Source organism: Rhinolophus sinicus, chromosome X (genome assembly GCF_036562045.2).
Source record: "Rhinolophus sinicus isolate RSC01 chromosome X, ASM3656204v1, whole genome shotgun sequence".
Classification (NCBI taxonomy): Eukaryota; Metazoa; Chordata; class Mammalia; order Chiroptera; family Rhinolophidae; genus Rhinolophus; species Rhinolophus sinicus.
Genome location: NC_133768.1, coordinates 102,169,901 through 102,190,344, shown reverse-complemented (window position 1 = coordinate 102,190,344; position 20,444 = coordinate 102,169,901). Strand labels below are relative to the sequence as shown.

The window sequence follows — 20,444 nt, the reverse complement described above, 5'->3', positions numbered from 1 at the left end:
CTCAATATATACTGATAACAAAAGATGAATACAAATCACGTTTGACTTCTGCAATTACAAGAGGTGCTCAAAGTGGTTACCATCAGCGTCCAGACATTTCTGAGCATGGTGAACTACTGCTTGAGCAATGTTGACCAAAGTGTCCACGTGTGTACATTTTTTTTGGCACCCCTGGTATTTTTGCCTACTTTAAAAAAATTTTTCTGACTGATTTATAGTTACTATTAGCTTATTAGAGAACTCTTACTTTTAATTCTACGTTGCAAGCAGTTTCTTCAAACCTGCATTTACTTTTTAAATTTATTTTGTCTTTTGCCATAAAGTTTCAAATATTTATGTAGTCAAATGTTTCATACCTTGCTTTGAAAAGCTTCCCCTGCCCTAAGATGATAAAAATATGTTCACGTGTTTTCATTCACTATTTTGATAGTTCCGTGGTATTATTTCAACGTATTGAGGAAAAGGTGGCCTACTGAATAAATGCTGTTGGAATAACTGACTGTCCATCTATAAGAATGTCTGAAGGCTTCTCTCAATGATATTGCCCCTCTGTACTAGAGCCACCGAAGTTCTAGTAGAGTCAGAGCCCCAAGATAACCAAGTTGGGGGCTCAAGTTGATTCCAACTGATCGCTCAATTTCTCCAGAGGTCAGTGTAGCTTGAGGAGGGGAATGTTTCCAAATGAATAAATAATTACTATATATTTTGCTGCCTTAAGTTCTGTTCTGCTGCCAAGCTATACTCCTGACTTTTATCAACTGAGTGATAGAACCAAGTTCTCAGATCTCTGATCTTCTGATAATGGTTTCCCTGATAAATAGTCATAGTTTGGGCACAACTGGATAAATTCGAATATGAGTTGGCTGTTAGAGGAGATTAGGTGTTTACTCTCGACTCTGTCAGGTATAATAATGGAACTGGGGTAATACAGGCAAATACAGAGGGTGCCAAAAAAATGTACACATATTTTAAGAAAGGAAAAAACTATTAAAGTTGTAATACTCAATATATACCGATAACAAAAGATGAATACAAGTCATGTTTGACTTCTGCAATTACAAGAGGTGCTCAAAGTGGTTACCATCAACATAATTTTAACAGTTTTTTCCTCTCTTAAAATGTGTCTACATTTTTTTTGGCACCCTCTGTATTCACTTTTTTGGGAGGGAAAGCTGAAGCAACTACACCTATCATGTAATCAGTCATTTATTTTGTGAAAAAATGTTAGTAATTGTGGGATCCAGGTGGTTGGTAGGTGGGCATTCATTGCACTATTCTATTTCTCTGTGGGTTTGAAGTTCCTCATAATAAAGAGTGTGTGTGTGTATGCACGAGTGCCTGAAGTAATAATCTCATGTTTCATGGCTACATTTTAGGCACTATCAGTGCCTTTTAAGGTTAAATACAAGATGAAGAGTTACAACTAAAGAACAACTAACCATTGGAGGGAAATCACTTTAAATATTTGTCTCACTTTAAGTCAATAGATTAAATACTAGGGCATTATGAAGCCTGAATCCTGATATCAATTTAAAGGTAAGAGACTCAATTTTCAAGTTTTCTTTTTCTCTACCAAATTTGAACAAAAGATTTATAGCCATTTTACCTGAAACCAGATTAGTTAAACCTGGGGACAGTTCAACTGCATAATACTAATAACAACTGCTTTCTATACCCCACAGGAGATGGAAATTTATGGAAGGAAATAAAGAGCAAGCAAGAGCATAAAAACGGATAACCATAACCCTGGGTAGGAAGAATGACTACTATATGTTTAACTAAATCACTGGGTAAAACTTTGTTCAACCAACTTTCAAATGATAGAATATACTTCTACCCATAACATTCACTTTGGGTCAGAGTTTCATCCAGTGTCCTCTGAACTTGCTAAGGATACGTCACTTTTGCAAGATGCTGGAGCCAAGTTAGTGTGAAGAATAAAGCCTCTGAAATAAATTTCCCATGTTCCCTTTCAGTTCTGCAAGCTAGACAGAGACTTAAAGCTGCTAGGATAATAAATAATGGTGTAACCAAGTGCACCTCTTCTCAAGGTGCTTTTCCAAAGTCCGTTTATCTACAGGGTTGAGAGTATAACATCCTTCTTCTAGTCCTTGTGAGTCTAAGCTGCCTGGCATCCTCTGTAAGGAGAAACAAAGCCTCGCTGGTTGAGCTCTGGGGCTCACACGGCTCAAGTGTCCACAAGGGCAGGGAGATCTCAGGATGTTTTTTCTGTTGGCATTTCAATTGAGAACAAGGAATTTTTTTTAAATGCCACACCCTGTGAGGATTTGTATGTACAAATAGGATTGAGTGCACTGCAGTTTCTGTTATGAAAGGACAGTTGGTCTTAAGGGGCTTGTGTGTATACCAGCTACGCAGAGCTCATTCTCCCTCTTCAAAAATCTTCAAACACATGCACACAAGTGGTGAGCTCAAACAGTACAGACCATCAGAATCATTTAACACTTTAAAGTATAACACCCATAAATGGTAACCAATGGTGAGGTTTCCATAAGAAATTTCATTTTTTCAAAATATATCAACTATCCATGGTGCATTACTAATATGATAAAGATGTCATTCCCATGACTTTTGAGACCAAAGAGCTATAATACAACATTTCCAAAGTAAAAACCTTCATGATCTAAAATTTCAGAAATTCAATTGTTCCCCTCAGTCAACTCATGCTGACAGAGTATATCATGTACAAGGCCATGTGACATGAGCAATAAAGAAATGACCTGAGAAATAAAAACTTGCTCTCAAGGAACTTAGTCTTCTAGGGAAGATGAATGTAACACAATATAAGGTAGAAAGCCACACATTCCATAAGGGTTATGAACAACGTGATATGGGGGCCTAATCTGCCTGCTTCTGTCCATTCCTACTTTATCTACCCCGGTTCAGGCCCTTCCTATTTCTCATCTGAAGAATGGCATGTAACTTCCTAAGTAGTCTGCCGGCCAGTCAAGCCTATCTACAACACTGCGTCCAGGCAACCTTTCTAAAATAGGGGTCTAATCCAGTACTTTCTCCACTTTAAATCGCTCCCATGAGGCCCCATGGCTTACTGAATAAAGTCCAACCTCCCTTTGTATGATGGTGCCTGCCTTCTTTCCCAGTCTTATCTTTCACTACCTCGTCCCTTGTAATCTACATGTTACCAGTTAAGGGGCTATTTCAATCATCCAGATTTCTTTAACCTTCAACCCTATTTCAAGCACCACCTCCTCCAGGAAGCTTTCCCTGCTCCCCCCAGCTGGCTCTGAAAAACTGATTAGAGCTCTGAGGCTCTCTCTCATGCTTACTCTGATTACAGCATTTATGATATGTCACTGTAGTGCCATCTGTTTCCCTGTTTTAATCATTTGTGAATGCCTTGACAGTATCTGCAACAGAACAGGTCCTCATTTTACTGCATAAATGCTCAGAGAGAATAAGAGCTGCATGCAACATTCACAAGTGTTAGCATTTAAACTGGACCTTGAGGAACAGGTAGGATTTCCAGTGTGTGGAGAATGGAGCAAGTGAGAGGGAGATGAGTGGGGGCAAAGGCAGAGGCGGGGAAATGCTGCTTAAGTATGGGGACTAGGTTAGATGAGGCTGAAACACAGTGGGGGCAGAAGTAGTTAGTAAAATACAAAACTAGAAAAGTCTGTTGAGGTAAATCATAGAGGGCTTCAGATGCCCGATTGCTTTGATGAGATGGAGTTACGTTTAACTCTCTTGATATTAATGGAAGGGTTCATGTATGCAATGAATAAAAAAGCAGGTGTTTAGGATAAATCAGACCTATTCTTCCCTGTTACTAGTCTCGGCACACACATTCCTAAGAGAAAAAGTCCTAACTATTTGTGTCCTAAATAATTTAGGGATATCATGCTGCTATTTATCATCCCATTGCTGTTTTGTTCTTGCAATTTAATCTTTGATAACAAAGACAGTCATGAAACATCTTCACTTTCCTTCTGTGGTTCGATGGTTCACTAATCAAATAAGACATTCATAATTTCTTAATAATAATCTATTTTTCCCAGTAAAATTTCATACAAAATCGTGTGTATTTCTTACTGGATCCAAGTATTTTTTTATATTCATAGCTCTGAAAATTCTCCCCACCAAAAGTCAAAATGGAGCCTATGTAGCAACAGTGCCCTCTGCTGGCTACAGAATGGAAAGGCTAAATCCGGGCAGCGAAGGAATGCAAAAAGCCAAGGCGGTCTGCTATGCGCAATGTCGGCACTTCCCCAGTTTCTTCCCGTTTCTCGTCAAATAGAATGTTGACTCCATAGCTCCTCCAGGGAAGCAAACTCGTCTTAGCAGGCCAGGGTCGGGAAAATGTTTTGACAAATTCTCTTTTTTCCCCTCATTATTCTGGGTGTTGGCCATGCTCATAGCTTCCAAAGTTTTTAAAGAAAAGGCACATACATTTGAACAATAATTTCCCGATCTCCTCCTCCATTTGCTCTTTCTCCTTATCTCATTTTCACTGGACTGCATTAGGCAAAATGAAGCACTTAGTTAGGGAACGCTTTAAGGAATCCAGCAAGTTCACGGACCTAGTGGCTGGCCAGGTCCCAACCTGAAATACAACTAGACTGTCTCCTAAGATGCGCCGTTTGCCCCCTCTTAACCTCAAAGGCAGCAAACAATGGCTCCTCACAATGGACCACAGAAAGCAGCTTTTAACCAGCGCCTAGCACAGTGTCCTGCCGCCTGCTGTGAGTTAAATAATGCATGATAGGGGGGAGTGACACTGTAAAACGTGGAGTGTGATCCTCATTAAAGGTGCTTGTATCATTGCAAATTCACACTGAATTGCAATACCAGGAAGTGCTCATGGCAGGCTAAAGAAGAACAAAGAATCCCCAAGTGCAGAGGCATCCCTCTTTCTGCAAAAACAATTTCCAAAGCCCTTCCTTGTTACTGGTGGGTCCTTTAAAGCATTTATATTCAACTCAGTTCTGAACGGGTTCCTGAGCCATAATTAAGGAACCACAGCTTCCTCTTGTGCCTTACTTCGGTGGGGTTTTGGTGGTTCCAATGCAAAGCTTTACAACCTGGGGTGTGGGATAGGCCCTCACCTTCAGTCACCTCCACACTCCATACCGTCCCCATGGCCTCCGTGGGCGAAGCACTGGGCTGTGTGCTCCTTGAGGTGGTGAAGTAGAAGTCCCTCCTTCCTTCCGCACAGCCAGGGAGGCTTATACACAAGGGAAACACAACTCATTGCCACGGAAGACCAAATAATAGGTACCACAGAGGCCCGGCACTTGGGGCCACGAAGAGAGGAGGCAATCAATCACTTCACAGTTGATTTGCAAAGCCAGGCATTAAGGTGAGGCGACTATGGCCCAGTCAGGGTCAGATCATGTATTTATTTAACATTTTCATATGTTGTTCATCGTGGAATTTTTTTGCATTAACTTTGAATTTGAGAGACACCGCATTTAAAATTTTCATCTTGATTACTGAGTCTTGGTGCCCCCTTAAATTTTGCTCCAAGGCAAGTGCCTCGCTAGATGTGCCCTTGCCCAGGCCCTGGTGATTTGAGGGAAGACGTAAGTGAAGGACTTTATTTTGCAGGTAGAGAAACGGTAAACGGCAGCCCGGAGTTGGTGCTAGCGAATCTAAGCGTGGGCCGCCGCAGGATGCGGAGGAGGAGGCCCGACCGGCGTGTTCCGGCTGGCTGGCGGGCTGGGAGCCCACGCTACTCTGCAAGAGTAGTGAATGGCAGGCCCCCGAAGGAAATCAGCTTGGTTAAAGCGGGATACCGAAAGGACGTCGGCTTACCTGGTTCTGGCTGCTACAGGCCCGGCAATCTCCTCTCCTAACCGCCAAGGCACGGTCTGCTCCCCTCTGGGGAGAATGCGTCTCGTGTTTGCAGCGCGCCTACACTGAAGCAGTGTCCTTCCGCGCAGCTTTTATCAACTGGCTGCTCTCCGGAGAGACCTGCCCCCTCGGGTGGCCCCTCCAGCGTCTGCCCGCCCGCCCACGGCTGCTATTGCTCGCTGGAGGTCCACTCCCTCGGCGCAGGGCGGGCTGGGCCCCCGCAGGGATGGAAAGACTGTGTGCCGTCACTTCTGACCTGTTCGCTGCGTGTCAGGACACTTCCTCAGTTACACCACTCACCACCACCCCCGCAACTCGGTCCCAGCTGCGGCAGCCAGGAGGCCCTCTGAATTAACCATCTCAAGGCCAAAGGTATAAGAAACTCCACAAGGTCTCTGGTGGTTAGCAGTTCCTGATCCGCCTGATCGCTTGGGCGGACCGCAGATCTTAAAGCTGGAAAGAATGTCAGATTTGGGGAGGATTTAGCATTCGCTCTCTTTCGTGAAAAGTCACCAAGCAAATTAAATATGTGTATTTAGTACCAGTAGTGCATCCTAACAAGTCCACACACAAAGAAACCCCGCTAAAGCAAGCTCTACCAAACACTGCCTGTGCACACTTGAAATCTCCACCAAGAGGTGGGAAAAAGTGTTTACAGAAGGATGGGGTTTCTGGTGGGAATTGGCCTAAAACAAGCGTAGCCCCATGAAACACCAGCCCGGCGCGGGTAGGGGGTTTGGGGGTGGGACGGATTGGATTTGTTGTTCCCACCCAAGCCGTTCATAAGACTTCAAGTTTCTCTGAAGCAAGTACCTGTCTGAAGATTACTTTGGGTTTCTCACAATTAAAATGGCTTATCCAAGTGAGACTGGCCCTAGCCGCTCAGGAAAATACTCCTGGAAAATAGATATGAAACATGCCTGTTTATGCCACACGGATGTGTTAACTAGCACTGAAAGCAACCAGGGGTTGGAGATGCGTATTTTCCCCAAATCTCTAAAGGCATAGTTCACTTCAGGAATCCTGTCTGCAGATCTTCAATTATTTTTAAGGCTTTAATAAACGAGTAATAGGCAGTCTATATATAAGTACAAGAATGCCAGATTTAGGAAATAAAAACATAGGTCACCTAAGTAAAACCGAATCTCAGATTAACAAGAAATACTGTATTTTGCCGAGTATAATGCGCTCCCATGTATAATGTGCACCCCCGTTTTTGGCCCAAACTTTCAGGGAACAAATATCTTTCGTTTTAATTTTTTAATTCAAATTTGTATTTGTTTATATTTAGGTACTTGTTTTTTGTATTATGAAGGAATTTTAGCATTTATTTATTATTATTACACTTTTAACTCATAAGCATAAATAAAAGAATTAAAACCATTTATATAGATACGGAATTAGTACCACCCATGTATGATGCACATCCTTATTTTTCCCTCACAAATTTGGGCATAAAAGTGCACATTATACACGGCAAAATACAGTGCTTTTATAATAAAATATATCTCCTGCAATATATGGGACACACTTATACTTTAAAAATTATTCATTGTTTAGTTGAAATTCAAATTTAACTGAGTGTCTTGTTTTTTTCTGGCAACTCTAGGAACAACGCAACCACTAGTTGAATTCTTTTGTTTATAGTCTAACAAACAAGACACAAGTTCATACTATTGAGAGGTAGGCAAAAAATATCACAAGGATTCTTAATTTATTGATGGCAAAAATAACAGTCACATTGAAATATTTATTATGAAAGAAGTAAAAAGATATATTAATCGAGAAGATTGTCAATCTGATAGTTAAGATTATTAAAGCTTTTAATCCAGGAATCTGCAAAATATTCCCTGAGGGCCAAATCAAGCCTGTGGCCATTTTTTCTTTGGTCTTTGAGCCAAAAATGGTTTTCACATTTTTAAATGGTCAGAAAAAATCAAAAGAAGAAGAATATTTTGTGGCAAGTGTAAGTTATACGAATTTCAAATTTAAGTGTCCATAAATAAAGTTTTATTGTAACCCAGCCATGCCCACTCATTTTCTTAGCGTCTCAGGCTGTTTACAAGCTACAAAGGCAAAGCTGAATCAATGCAACAGAGACAGATCAACCTGCAAAGCTGGAAAGATTTACTATCTGGCCCTCTGCAGAAGCAGTTTGTTGACCCCTAATGTAGATGAAACCATCGCCTGCCAAATGGTGTTATAAATAATCCTTAAGTCTGTTAGCTATAACTCTAAGTGGGCTGAACATTTTCCTTATTTGCAGAAATTGGTTGGCTGTCCCTTTTCTCCTAGTCAGAAAAAAAACACACACCATGTTCACATAGATACAAAATCTTGGTAAACTGCAAACCGGTCGTACTTGAGATTTATTTTAACATCTGTTTTTCACGATTTCTAATTCACCTTTGTGGCACTGCCTCACAAACCAGAATTGCTGTGGATCTTTAGTTCCCTGACCCCATAAACACTTTATCAAGTGGCTCGCCTGCCATCTAGTGGTGAAAGACATGACTGCTTGATGTATGGATGCATGTATGTATGTATGTACGTATGTATGTATGTAGACAAACTCTGACTAGTTATAAGCTGTAGAATCATGAATGGTGATGATAATAATAGCAATTCCTTACATTTGAGTGGTCCTTTTACGTTTACAAAGCATTTCTCCATATAGTATTTTAATTAATCTTCCCTCAGGACAATGCTGTGTTATGAGCAGATGAAGAAACTGAGTCTGAACACAGGCTGATGCGAGGTCATACAAATGGGCTCAAACCCTAATGCCATGTTCTGTCGCAGAACCTAAACCCCGCTGAACTTCTATTCCCTCGTTTCTACATCTCTAGCTCTACTCTAGGAACGATTTGGAAGCCTCTGCCACAAGTACATTTATTTTAGGAAACTTCCAAGGATAGTCTTTTTAAACAAATATAAGCCATCCAAAATATACCCTCTCAAAAAAAATTCTGAGGAGGCAAACATAATTATTTTCTAGGCAGATGTTTAACAGATGTTTATCAAGAAGTATAAGTTAAGAGCGATTTTCTGATGTAAAGTGCGTAAATTGGGCAGAAGACACTTACGGCTTAATCCTTGGAGGACTGTTTGATTGCTGGCACAACACTTGACACCAGCCAGGTTTAAATCCTTTTTTGATTAAGACATATAATAATATTTTTTCCAATATAATATGATTCCCTTACTTTTAGGCCTACATGAGGAGGTTTGCATACAGCTTAGAGAGTATAAGACACAGAGGTCTCAAAAAGAGATCCATTCTAATTGCTCTGTGTCTCAGGAAATTTCAGGAGCTTGCTGTGAATCTGCAAAGAGAACCCTGAGCTCCCTATACTAACACTCATTTGAGAAGGGAGATTTGTGGGTTCGTCCAGGACTTACTAAGGTACCTCTGTCTTATAACAGCAGCTTGTGTGTTTAGTGATAACCAACTGCAATCCATAAGAAAGAGGCATGTGTACAGTGACATCCATCAGCTGAATCCACAGTCGGGCATGCAAGGAGAATATACTCAATCATAGGCCATCTGCTAAATGCAGCTGGACTTGTCAGATGTGTCCCAAAATGCACCAGGGGTCAACATGAGAAAGAACAGTCTCCACAGCTTTGCAGATCATTGTTCTCAGGCTGTACCTGTTTCCTGTGAACAAGCCCCCAGTGGGGACACTTTAGTATTACTTGCAAATAGCTCCACTTTCATGTTAAAATTTCAGCTTGAGGTAGGGGTGTGAAAACTGAGGCACCTGGGACATGGGAATCCAATTCTTTTATTGCTAGACTTTCAGCACAGGTGATCCCTACTGTTTGCAAGCTTTGCTGATGATGTGTCATAGATGGAGGAGCTCTCTGAAACTCTCTTGCTTGGGCCTGATCCTGGACCCGTTTTATTGGTTGCCTCCATTGTCTTGGCAGCCAACATTCTTGCTGGGCCATTTCTAGCAGCTGAGGCCTGGCTATTTATGTGGCTAGCACATGGCTCAACTCAGATGTACCTCAACAATTATGCAGAGGATAATATTGACCATTTAAAAATATGCCCTGAGGTTCACTACTGGTTTCCTGAAGCAGGTCAGGTCATCCTAAGTACAGTGGTACCTCGGTTTTCTAACATCTCCGTTGACGAACATTTCGGTTTACGAACGCCGTAAATTTTATGGATCCATGGTATCATTAGATAGTAAAATTCATGCTAAATTTGCAGTTGGGGGGGTTGATTTTAAAGGTCTGGAACAGATTAATCCATTTTGCATTACTTTCTATGGGGAAATCGTGCCTTGGTTTTTAAACGTTTCGAAACTTGAACGGTCTTTCGGAACGGATTATGTTCGAAAACCAAGGTACCACTGTATGTCCCTACAAGTTCACAACACGAGAATTCCCTAAAGTTGCTACTGTTTATACCGCAACTATTATTGTTACTACTACTGCTGCTACTAACAACTGACACATATAGTCCGTCTTGCTAAGCACTGTTCTAGAAGCTACAAATACATGAACTAAACCAGTTCTCATTGAAGGTACCTGTGGGGTACAATATTACTGTCATACCCATTTTACAGATGTTAAAACCAAGGCTCAGAGAGGCTAAGAGACTTGCTCAAGTTCATGCAGCTAGTGAATGGTGGGGCAGTATTTGAACCCAAGCAGCCCAATTCCAGAGCCCGACCTCAGTTCCAAGGCACAGTCAGAAGTAGAGACACACTGCCCACTCAATGAAGTCCAATGAGTCAGCTTGGTGTTCGCTACCTTCCATGATCTAGCTGCACATTGTATTGTCCTCAAATTGCCATTGCCCAGCCTAGTCCACTCTAGCCACTTCAAAGGACTCATTAGTAGCAAGTCATGTCTCTAGTCATGCTTTCATGCCGTTCCTTCTGGATTACCCCTTCCCTCACCTCCTTGCCTTTTGAAGTTCTACTCATCCTCTAAGACCAGCTCCAATTCGACCTCTTTGGTAAATACTTACCTGAGGCCCCAGCTGGAAGTAAACATTCACCCCTGAAGCCTCTCTCACAGCCCTTTGTCTGAATTTCTCTCAAGGCACTAAGCACCTTTTACCTAGTGTTGGAATTACTTACATGCATGGCAGTCGCCTTCACTAGGCTATAAGCTCTCTAAAGAAACTCCAGCTCAATGTCTGCTTCAACCATGACTCCTTCCTTGGCTTCCCCAAAGATACTAACTTCTAAGCTCCCTAGCACTTTGTTCTGACCTTAGTTGTCAGTAAGACTTAATACAGGGTGTTGTCTCTAGTCTGGATATCTTTCCCTAGAAGGTAAACTCCTTGAGGGCAACATTTTATTTGTCTCTGTATCCTCAGCCTAGCATAGTCTCTTGTTCATGTGCTTGTTAGGTGAATGAATGAATGAGTAAAGCCTTTCCTGAATTCCCCCTACCAGCAGTAACCACTCCCCTCTCTGAACTCCAGTAGCATCTTGTTCTTCCTCATGACATTTTTGTTTTGTATCTTGTGTTTGAATTGTTCATAGATAAGTCTTAGCTCCTTGTTAGATTATAAGCACCTTAAGGTTGGAGCTATGCCATGGATATATCAACTAGCAGAATTCCTGGTCCATAAGTGGGCTCAATAAACATTTTCTGAATGAATAATTCATCACAATGAATATAGCCCCTTAATGATTGGCTCATTAGTGGTCCCAAAGAATAAATGAGTTGGACGGTAATTAGCTATGGGTCCCGTCATTCACACCTATACAAACAAGCAGCCATCATTTATCACTGTCAGTATTGACATTAAAGGCAACTCGTTGCCTTTTTTAACTTTGCTACTAGAGAAATTGGGGGTACAAATATCAATGTCTTCCAAGAGAATAGGACAAAGTGACACAAACCTATAAAGAAAAAATTATTTTCAGCATCATACAATAGCTGCGCACATTCTGAAAAAAAAATCTATGCATTTATTTGGCAGTGCAATTGTATTCCAATCCTAGCACAGTTAGCCCTTCATATCTGCGCTTTCCGCATTCGTAGATTTAACCAACCAAGGATTGAAAATAGGAAAAAATTGTTATATTGTCACTGACTTGTACTACGTAGTTAGACCTACGATGGTTGCCTCTGTACTGAACATGTACAGACTTTTCTTCTTGTCATTATTCCCCAAACAACACAGTATAACAACTATTTACATATCATTTACATTGTTTAGGTATTATAAGTAATCTAGAGATTATTTAAATTATAAGGGAAGATGTGTGTATGTTATATGCAAATACTATGTCATTTTATATAAGGGACTCACGCATCGGCAGGTTTCGGTATTCTCAGGGGTCCTGGACCCAATATCCCATGGATACGGAGGGATGACTGTATTACTTACACGTATTAAAAAAAATTATCTTAGCACCGGGTAAGATAAGTAATAAATGAAAAAGCTTGTAAGGTAAAGGTTTTAAAATATCATAAAAAATTATATGGGTCTACAAGTTAATAATAGGTCATTCTCATGCCATTGATTGACAAATAAGTCCAAATAAAATATCTCTGAATGAAGTAATCTTTAAAAATGAGCTCTTTATAGAATAACAAATGAGAAACAGAAACTCATAGACACAGACAATAGTTTAGTGGTTGCCAGAGGGTAAGGGGGTGGGGGGTGGGAGATGAGGGTAAAGGGGATCAAATATATGGTGATGGAAGGAGAACTGACTCTGGGTGGTGAACACACAATGGGATTTATAGATGATGTAATACAGAATTGTACACCTGAAATCTATGTAATTTTACTAACAATTGTCACCCCAATAAATTTAAAAAAAAAAAAAAAAAGAATAACACAAGTCTAAGATTTCAGGGAAGAAAGAAAAAGAACATTTGCTGAGGACAGGCTAGGTCTCAAGTACTGTCCTGGATCCTGTTTTACCCACATTATCTGATTTCTCCCTTTGAAAAATCATCAGAGGTCACATAGGTAATAAATATCTGAACTGGAATTTGGTCATACATCTTCTGTGTGCCCCTCTTATTAAGAATTCACTGCAAATATACCACTTTTTGGAATCCCTCATCAATACTAACCCTCCCTACCACAAGCAGTATTGCAGATGCTATCTGGGCCAGTTAATTGGATTTCAGAGATTTATTCAACACATCTAAGTCCAATTGGTCAGTATTTCTTCCATTCAGCTACCCTACTGTCAGTGCCTATCAAATATCTTCCTTTACATAGTTTATACCTGTTAAGTTGCACAGACTAGTGGTTTTCATTATTTTCCTCTCCCCCAAACACACAGTTTTAGTAGTCTGATGACAGAAAGCCTATCATGGCCATTCAAATAGGCTGGGTTCCAATGGATCAATAACTCACTTGGTGGCCTGCAGCCAAGTGGTTAAACAATCGCCATAGGAAAATATGGAGCCCAATTCTCAGCTGTCTGCCACTGATTAATTGGGTGGGTCATTTTTCCTTGGCAGTGTTTACACTCCCTTCCAAGCAATCATAGGTGTGAGAGTAATGTGTGACCGGCATGCAGTCAAGAAACTTACTGCCAACATTTATAGACAGTTTCAGATTGGGAAAAGTTTGTGAAAATGTATAACAACAAATTTAAGTAATAGGGATTCACAGTCAGTTTTGGAAACACTAAGCACTTGTCAAAATCACACAGTTAATTTCTTTTAGAATTAATTGAAAATGAAGGAACAATAATTAGGCACGTAATTATCCATATAAATGTTTCTAAGATTTGTAATTATAGTTAATTGCTATAAAATATGTTGACTTAAAAAGCTGTTAATGAAATTGCAAATAAAGTTCGCCCAGGCACATGGGCTCTGGGAAAACCCCAACTTACTTTATGACGCAACTCACTGCAGAAACTGCTGGGCTGGCTGTACATTCAGCCTCCTTTACTCTTGTACCTTTTTTCTCTTTCTCACTTTGTCTCTGCACTTGTGAGAGGTCCTATTATAGTCATGAACTTGATGGCTGCTTGCTCCATTCTAGAGGGCAGTCCAATTCCAATCAAACTACCTTTTCTTTGCTTTCTTCCTTAGACTTCTGGAGAGTCAAAAAAAAAAAATATCCCCTCATTAAAACAAAATAATAAATATTTGGTGGAAGGAATTTGCTTAACCAAGGAGATGATCACACGCTTTGAGCCCCATTTATCTTTCTGAAAGCAGACCAAACAATGCCAAGTATATCCCTGGGAGGATAGATGGAATGCAGTAGGCTGATTTTCAGAATCTCAAATAACAAACAGCAGCCAAGACAGAATTAATTCAAGTGACTGTTTCCTGTTCATTTGCTTGACTTGTAACGACTGAAGAGCTAAGAAGAAGGCCCTCCTTTTGCTCTTGAGAACTAGTTGAGGCTCTGAACTAGGCCTGTTTCAGTGTTGCATCTGCCCTTCATCCAGCAGCTGTCCAACCTGGGGTTATACATGTTTCTGGCATTCACATAACAGAATCCTAATGTTCTATGATCCTACCCTATGGCTTTATGGAAGAAATTCAGAGCTTAGAAGAAAGGTCGCTATGAGTTAGAGCAGATGAATCCGAATCATAGGGAGGAGGGGATCAGTATTTTTTAAAAGATCCTAATGTGATTCTATAGTGCATCCAAGGCTGAGAACCACAAGTTTAGAGGTTTCAACCTTGGGAGGTTTTTAAGTAACTGGAATTCAGGTTGCATGCAGCAGGAGTAACTCTCTAGACCAGGCTGTTCAGGAGAAATATAATAGATATTTGGTTCAACTCCTTTATCTATTAACAAAGTGATTGAGGCCCAAGGGTGGAAGGCTTCTACCAGATTGTACTGATAATTTGTGGTAGCACAAATGCTCTGGAGTCAGGCTGTTCTCACTATCCTGAGCAAGACTGGTAATTGAAAGAGTGGTAGTATCTGTACGAATTCTCCTCACCTGTCATTTTCAGCACACACACACAGAATGAGGTGGTTAAAAGGCCCAATTAACTCAGGAGGTTCCCAGTTGAATAGAGTGATTGATTTCTGGAACAATCTACACATGAACGATCAGAAGCCTCATTAACAGATTTCTATTAAACCAAAAGGCACCAGGGGCAGGGTAGGGGGACATGAAGAGAGAAAGGAAGTCCCAAGCTCACTCCTGCTTCATTGTGAGCAATGCATGTGACTAATACAATTCCCCAATCCCCTTTAAGGGTGTCTTTTTCATATTTTCTCAGGTTCCCAGACGCCACATGAAATTACCTGTAAAAAACTAGGGATATGCAGAGTAGAGGAAAAACAGATACTAAAGCTCTCAACAAAAGACAATACACCAGATAACTTCCTACCCTCCATCTTGTTCCTCCCTGTGCCACCATGACCTAATTTTCAGTGAGTGAACTGCTTTTGGTCAGAAGCATTTGCTGGCCCCGTAGTTCTGAGTAAAGCAGGTGGGGGCACCTTCCAGTTGAATTTAGACTTTCTGGAAACTGGGTGAGTCAACAATGCCATCTGACTATACATGGCATGCGGTTAACAGAGAAATGATACTCAGCTCAGGTAACAAGTGGTCAGGCTGCAACAGGAATACTGTACAAGGCTTTTGGTACCCTGGAGAGCTGGACTGCTGAGAGGAGGGAAACAAGAAGAACAGGGGCCAAAATCATTGAATGGGGAACGGCGGAGAGAGATGAAGCAAGGAAAGAAGAGTTCAATGAGATAGGACCTGTCTTCAGTGAGCAAAAGGGCCATGTGTCAGCAGGAGGTGACTTGGCCCAGAGATCAGAATGTGCAGGGAGTCAGATTTCAGTCCAATATGAGGCAGAACTAATAAAGATGGCCAGAGAGTGAATGGGCTACCTCAGGAAACAGACTCCCCCATTCCTGGAGATGTTCAAGCAGAGGGAAAGAGAAATTATTCACTGGAGACTTCAATTGAGATATAAGGATTGCACTAAATGGCCTTTAAGGGTTCTTTCCAACTCTAAAACTGTATTATCATCTTCCCTTCTCTGGTCCTCAATCTTAACTGGGGTCCTAAGAGAAGTGCTGGAACTCTTCCTTTATTATCAATGAAGTCATGGCTGAGCTCCCAACCTTCCTTCACCAACAGGTGTGGCCTCTCTTGGTTGGTCTGAGAACACAGTCGGGATTTCAGGCAGGTAGCTCAGAAAAGCTCTAATTCCAACCTGAGCGGGGCTTGACCTAAGGCAGTTACAGGCACCTGTACAGAGAGTCCCCATCCAAGTAGTTTACAATGCACCCCCATAGGACCCTCCCCGCTCCTCATCCTTGCACATACAAGCATAATTGTGCCTGCACCCAGACCTTTGTGTGCAATAGCCAGCTCTCCTTTGCAGGCTCCCTTGTGATGAAAGCTTCTCAAAATGCACATGCTCGGTGGGACGCTCCAACACTCTTTAGCACAAATTCAGTTGTCCAGTCAGCATTGTTAGCCCTGTCCCTAGTCCAGATCCAGGTCGTCATGCATTCTTCCCAAGCCAAGCTGCTGGGCAGCTGGAAGTCTCAGATCTGAACCAATCAAAGACCACACGTTAGCTCTTTGCTATTGGTTTACCTGGTCTGCAGCCCTTGTGACAGATTGCACGTAAGTGTGCAAACTCAGGTACAAAAAAAAATCACAGTACTACTGTACCTCGGTTTTCAAACGTCTCCGTTGACGAACATTTCATTTTACGAACGCCTCGGAAGTCGAACATGTCATGCGGCTTCCACTGAGTGCAAGATCCTGAGGCTTAGCTGTCGGCTGTTTTCCAATGTTTCAGAACTCGAATGGTCTTCCGGAATGGATTATGTTGGAAAACCGAGGTACCCCTGTAATGCAAATACATCCCAGCCACTTCACCCCCTGCTTTCTGACACAACACAGTAACCCTCCCATTTCCCAACAGAGACATGCAACCAAATACATTATGTCATTTTAACCAGGAAACCAGGACACTTATTCCTAAAAGGCTATATCCCTATCTTCACTTCTGTCACACGCAAGAAACAAAGTCCAGCAATCTCTGATGTGTGAAATAAGGCAAATTGTTTATCACTGTGTCCCATCAGTGACACAGTACACTGCCAAGATATTTCAAATGGCATTTTCGGTGGCCTCATTTGAAGTGCTACTTTCACTTCTCTTAATTGCAATGCAGTGAAACCCTACAATTGTTTAAGGAAATCACTGACAGGCATTCTTGCATACTTAAAAGCCACATGGCATTTGCTGACTTCCTTAAGGTCTCTCTCCATTCTGCCACTTTTCTCCTTTACATGCAGGAAAATGAGTTCCCTCACACAACGGAGACAAAAGTTTTCTTTTCTCACTCAGATAATGGCAATGGAGTACCATTCCGTTCTGGGCAGTAAGAAAACCTATGGGGAAATCTGAGGTGGCTGGCACCCTTGGCCATTCCCTCCCCAATACTGCAGGCACCCTAGAAAAAAGCTCTTGTCACTATGCCCCAGGGGCTCAGAGGATCTTTCCTGGATGCACCTCCTCTCCTCTCTTCTCAACCCTTTATCCCTGTGTGCACATCTGCAGTTTCCATCCAAGTGCCTTGACCCAGCCCTTTTGACAGCAGTGAGATGTACCCATTGGGCTTTTGAGATTTCAGAGGCACTGATTTTTGGGCTCTAGGACTCCCTGGACACCTGCTTTACAGTCACGGGCCAGCGCAGCCTCATTGCTGAGCCCAACCCAGGCCCCCAAGACTCCAGGCAGGTCGTTGCTGCCCAGACTCCATGCCATGCTGGATAGGGGAATAAATAATCTTTTTCCTCTGTTTCAACCTGCACAGATAACAAGTACTTTCATGGGTATTGGGAGGGCAGGTGAGAAAATAGAGACACAGAAATGCCCCAGGTCATATGAATAAATGAGGGAGTCAATATAAAGTACTGCTGATAATACTACTACTCCTATTACAACTTCTACAACTATTATTCTTAACATCACCACCAACAGCAACAGTAGTTTATGAATATTGACAGAGTTCAGTGCACAGCATTAGAAAAGCAATGCTTCCGATTTAATCTTGCTCCTTCAGTTCATAATTCTCTGGCAAGCATCTCCTTTTGAATGAGATCAACTACCCACCTAATTTGTGGGGCCCAATGGAACATGAAAATGTGGGCCCCCTTTTCCAAAATTATTGTGAATTTCAAGACCATGACAGCAGAGCATTAAAACAAGCATGGAACCCTTTTAAGCATAGAGCCCTATGAGACTGCGCAGGTCACAAGCCCATTAAGCTGGCCCTGCTTTTGAGCCCTCAAGAGACACTTAAGTTTTAGTATAACGTGTAGCTGTAGGGACAAGGGAGGGAACATGTGATTGGTTCTCTTCTTCTTCTCATTTCATGAAGACTGTTACTGTTGGTTTTGTTACCTCTTGTAAATTCTTATACCATCAAGAGTATCATTACAATCAGAGATCTGCCACAGTTCCTGGAGGACAAATTTAGGGTTTGTTTTTTTCTCCTTGATTCTTGACATGATGTATTTCCTGTGGAGTTTTGATTCATCTTGCTGACCCTCTCGAATACTATATCAAACAAAAAGTAGGAAAGCAGCTCAATCGCCATTCCTCCCTCTCTGAGGCCCTTCAGTCAAGAAAGGATACATTGAATATGTGAAAACTAAACTAAGCCATGACAAGGAGAAAGGCTGCCTCTGTTAGGCCCACTTACAAAGAACAAACAGTGCCATTGAAGGCACAGCCTCACACAAGGCTGTGCTAAGTGGTTCTTACAACAGACATGCTAGACATTTTCAGCCTGGAGAGATCCAGTCTGTCCCCAGTCACAGCCCCACCCATCCCGATTGTTCCCTAGCCTTCCTACTTCTAAGCCAGAAAACAAATAAAAGAATGCTAAGAAAACCACCAAACAATTGCGATGAAATATATCATGTAATGCTATTTAAATGCACGACGATATATTTTTAAATGACAGCCATATTTTGTCTTTTGTAAATACAATAATACACAGAAAAGTGTTTTCACTAGGCTGCTGTCTTGGAGTTTGGCTTTCGGCCCTACATCACCCTTTTTTCTTGCCAAATGACTTACCGTATTTAACTAATTCTCAGATGCTTATTTTCTTCACATTTTCCCATCTCTGAAATCAGAGTGCACTTTTCAATCAATGGCGTTCTACAATCACTGTCAGCCAGGAGGCATTTGAAAGGGAGCTGTCATTGCCTGTGTATATTCAAACTTGTTCGTGGCTATTATAGTATCATGATATATGAGTATGATAAAAATATATGTCTAAATAAGCCAAAAAAGCTCTTTCCATAAGTATAAAATTAAAATTCTATGGATATGAAAGCATTACATCATCGTTTATTCAGAACTTTTTTCTTTCTCTCTTAGTGTTACATAAAAACGTAATTACATAAAACAGTATCTCAAATGTGATGAAACACTTCATATCTTCCATAGAATGCAATATCCGCCACTGACATTTTGGAAGAGTTTGAAAAGCTTCACTTGCTCCCACTGAGAAGCCATCCAAAGTCCATATTGGGAAAATTTCTAGGTACTAATAAAAGACTGTTTTTAAAACATCTTTAACAAAATACTGGTTTTTTGTTTGTTTGTTTGTTTGCTTGCTTGTTTTACTTTTACCTGCTTTCAACTAGAAATTCCCCAACCTGGAAACCCAAACACTAATCAAAGTACTACCTACATCAGAATACCAATATACTTACTACACGAGAGTAGTGGACAAATCTTTTTTTTCCTGTGGTCATGTTTTTAGAGGAAGTTAGAATTTTAATATTGGCTCTAGAGCAGCACTATCATATGACACATATAATGCAAGTCACATATGTAATTGCAATTTTCATGTTGCAACATTTTAAAAAGTTTAAAAAGCAGGTGAAATTAATTTTAATAACGTGCTACTTAACTCAGTATATCCAAAATATTATCATTTCAACATGTAATTGATATCAAAATATTAATGAAATATTTTATTTATGTTGGCCTGCTCTTTGAAATTTGGCATTTTACACTTACCGCATATCACAGTTCACACAAGCCACATGGGGTTGAGTGGCTCCCGTGTTGGACAACGTAGGTCTAGTTGATACATACATGTATCAGCAAAACAAAATACTCCCTTCCAGAATATTTTGCTCAAACACAATCGATCATAGAAGCATCTGGCAGCGACTTCCACTGCACTCTTGTGAACGTGAACTACAATAAATTTGTTATCCCAACAATGACAATATGTTTCTATGGAGCAATCCTGCCGCAGACAGTTTAGAACAGTGGTCTTCAAACTAGGCTACCAGTACATGAATTATTTTCAAGAAGTATGCTAGCAGGGAGAGTTTGCAGGAAATCTACTCTCCGATTCTCAATTTGCATGTGTATTCTTGACTACAACCGATCTGCCAAAAACAACTTTTTTTCCACTTGCTTAAAATTAAGCATTATTTTGCAGCCATTCTCAATACTAATCACTTACATGTGTCTTTACTAAAAAGAAAAGCACCTCCTAACTAACAGCAGTATATACAGTTGATTGATTCTTTTAAATATAACTGGAATATTTTCCTGTATTACAAAGTGTTTACACTGGTAAAACTTATGCATAGATATTGTATGTGATTTCTTTCAGATAAGGTACAT

General features: G+C 41.0%; 1 protein-coding gene across 11 annotated transcripts in view; it reads right to left on the bottom strand.

Annotated features, from left to right (window-relative positions):
* Window positions 1–20,444, bottom strand: part of LOC109436883 (melanoma-associated antigen 8) — a 178,556-nt gene that overhangs the window by 136,024 nt on the left and 22,088 nt on the right. The window contains exon 4 of one of the 11 annotated variants that reach the window (XM_074324070.1): window positions 16,446–16,624. The exons of 8 other annotated variants lie outside the window; for them this stretch is intronic. The gene's annotated coding sequence lies outside the window, so the exon portion shown is untranslated. Of the gene's footprint in view, window positions 1–5,793; window positions 6,093–16,445; window positions 16,625–20,444 lie in introns of those variants that run through there. 2 more of the 11 variants (XM_074324072.1, XM_074324073.1) reach the window with 2 other exon arrangements.